The sequence below is a fragment of the Callospermophilus lateralis genome (assembly GCF_048772815.1).
Source record: "Callospermophilus lateralis isolate mCalLat2 chromosome 5 unlocalized genomic scaffold, mCalLat2.hap1 SUPER_5_unloc_2, whole genome shotgun sequence".
In the NCBI taxonomy this organism is placed as follows: Eukaryota; Metazoa; Chordata; class Mammalia; order Rodentia; family Sciuridae; genus Callospermophilus; species Callospermophilus lateralis.
The window spans coordinates 841,656-844,694 of record NW_027510148.1 but is presented as its reverse complement, the minus strand read 5'-3'; the positions used below and the strand labels follow the sequence as shown (position 1 = coordinate 844,694).

At 50.0% G+C, this 3,039-nt stretch overlaps 1 pseudogene; it reads left to right on the top strand.

Moving 5' to 3' along the window:
* Positions 1–252: 252 nt before the first annotated feature.
* LOC143400282 (olfactory receptor 14A16-like) lies at positions 253–1,184 on the top strand (annotated as a pseudogene).
* The last annotated feature ends 1,855 nt before the right edge of the window (positions 1,185–3,039 follow it).

Here is a 3,039-nt window from a genome sequence, read left to right as displayed (position 1 = left end):
CAGATTAGATGACAGTCTCATGATTTGGAGTAGGCTGACCTCCCTCTTCCATCATGCACACAGTGTGGACACGGTGCTCAAATAGCCTCATGGAGGCTTGCTGGTGTCAGTTTCAGGTCATCTCACATTTCCTGATCCATGCACAGGTGAGTGAGAAAAAGGGAATTAGGAAAACAGAAGAGTGAAGCCTTTGGGTGAAGCCTGAGCTCACACTCTCTATTTTTCATAGTAAATGCTAGGACATCCAGAGAGATGGACAACCTCACCTCTGGGAGTTCCTTTTTCCTCATGGGCTTCTCTAACATCCGGGAGCTCCAGATCCTGCATGCTGCGCTGTTCCTGATGGCTTACCTGGCTGCCCTCCTTGGGAACCTCCTCATCATCATCCTCATCACCAAGGACCATGGGCTGCACACCCCCATGTACTTCTTCCTAAAGAACTTGTCGTTCCCGGATCTGTGCCTCATCTCCATCACTGTTCCCAAATCCATCACAAACTCTCTGACAAATTGCAACACCATTTCATTCCCTGGGTGTGTTTCCCAGGTCTTTTTCTTCTTCCTCTTTGCCACAACAGAAGTAGCCCTACTCACAGTCATGTCCTATGACCGCTACATGGCCATCTGTCACCCGCTCAGGTATGAGATCCTCATGAGCCATGGAGATTGTATGCAGATGGCAGCCTCCTCCTGGGTCAGTGGAGATGTCAATGCAATTCTGCACACAGCAGCTACCTTCTCCATACCCAGGTGTAGGTCTCCTGATGTTCACCAGTTCTTCTGTGACATCCCACAGCTGCTGGCCCTGGCCTGCTCCTACAACATTGGGGAGCTAATGGTCATTGGGCTGAGCCTGCTGTTGGACTTTGTCTGCTTTGCGTTCATGGATATTTCTCACATTCGCATCTTCTCGGCTGTGCTGAGGATGCCCTCTAGAGCGGGTAAGTCCAAAGCCTTCTCCACATGCCTGCCTCACCTCCTTGTTGTGACTCTACTCTTCTCTTCTGACTTTTTTCCTATTTACGGCCCCTGCTGCAATCTCCATCAACCCTGGACTTGCTAGTTTCGGTATTCTATACTGTAGTGCCACCCACTGTGAACCCCCTCATCTACAGTCTGAGAAACAAGGATATGAAGGTGGCGCTGAGGAAGCTGCTGGTGAACAGGCATCCTCCTTCCAGTTAGAAGGGTTGATCTCACAACATCACCATCTTTTGCCCTCTGACTTAATCACCTGCACCCCTGGTATCATATTTGGCGATGATTTTGGACATTTACAGTAAGGAGCTGATGAGAATCAGGTCGTACTCATTACGGTGACACTGAGAAGCATCTCTGTGCCCAGATCAAGTGGGTGGGGACCGAGGCCTCTGCTGGTGAGTGGACTGAGGTATGCTGGCCTTTCTCTTGTCATCGCAGTGGAGCTCCTTGGTCTGTGACAAGTGGCACTGGACAGGATAGTGGGACATAGAGATAGAGAAGGCCTCTCCCAGGAAAAGTGTGGTAGTCCCTGGCAAGGGTGGGGTTTGGAATGCCATGTTGATGGTGTAATTTATTACCATCCTAAAGGGACTGTGTTGGAGTTGATGGCTACAGGGACATGAGGATGTAGGACATGGCCAAGCTAAAATGCCAGTTAAAATCCCTGATTTTATATCTACTGAAATCACCTTCTTTGGTCTCCCAGCCCCGATCCATGCTGGTTTCTGCATAGTTGGTGTGGTTGCAGTCTCAAGAGAGGAGACAGACATTAAAATTCAAATTTCCTATATATCAATACATATGCCTATAGAAATATCCAAAGGAGGCTTTGGGTCCAGGAAAGAAAATCAACAAACCAGAGACTTCACAACAGATGTGGTGAAGGAAGGCCACTGTACTTTTTTGAAAACAGGGATGTCTGAGCTTTTCTTTCAGGGATGAAGAGGCATGAATCTGTAGGGGAGGAAGGCAGACCAGAAAGACCAAAGTGTTAGCAGAGGCTGGAGGACAAGAAGGCCCACACAGCAGAGACGGGAGAGGAAGAGAGCCAGGTCTCCTGGGGGAACTGCAGTGAGCTTGTCTTCAAAGATTGCCATGATTGCTGAGGGAAGAGGCTTGGGGGGCCCTGGTGCGGAGAGCACCATGGACCAGCTGCTGCCCTTAGGGAAAGCTCCACAGGCCTTTCAACCCCAGGTCGCAGAGATAGCCACCCAAGGGAAGTCAGATGCTTGTCACCCCTGTTGGAACCTCCTCTCCGACCCGATGCCTGAGTGAGCACGTCTTCCTCCGCTGGTCCAGAGATGGTCTGTGTGATTCTTCCTCCTCGGATCCCTTCACAGGGTCGCTTTGTCTAGTCAGATGCTTCTGGGCTCTGCCAGCCGCTGCTCCTGGGCAGTTACTTCAGTTGTCATTTGACATTTCACAAAGCTTTTGACTTCCTCCTTAGACTGTGTTATTCTTGCGGTTCACCCACATCTGCAGAGTCCTGTGCCGTAGGCATTTGGCACATGTTTCCATACCAAGTAAATTATTAACGCACATGATCCACATCCTTTATATTCACACAAAATTTTGTATTGCCTCTGTTTTAAAAGTTTTTAATGTCTTGTTCACGATGTCAATCTTGGGTGTATTCTTGTGGAATAGAGGGTTTTTTGTTGTTGTGTTTTTTTTTTTAAGATAGTGGGTGTCGGAAGCCATTCTCACACGTGACTGGGTGACTCCCGGTTAGGGTCTGAGGCGCTCTGGCTGTGTCGGAGCTTTCCCGGCCCTCTCCTGTTGAGAGAACCTGTCCGTGTGGGGGTGTAACTGACCACTGACCCCGGAGGCCCAATCACTGACCCTGACCTTGGAGTGCGGCCCCCCCTTCAACCTTCATTGGATGGAATTATCCCCTGAATTTCTTGCTCCCCAATAAAAGGCTACTCCCTGGCGTGCTCTCTCTCTCTCTCTCCTGCTAGCCCTGAGTAATCCTTGCTGCCCTGCCGGGCGGTTAGAGGAGGGAATCAGAGAGGGGAGCCGTCTCGGACCTGGTCATAGAAAAAGGTAACTGAGTCTG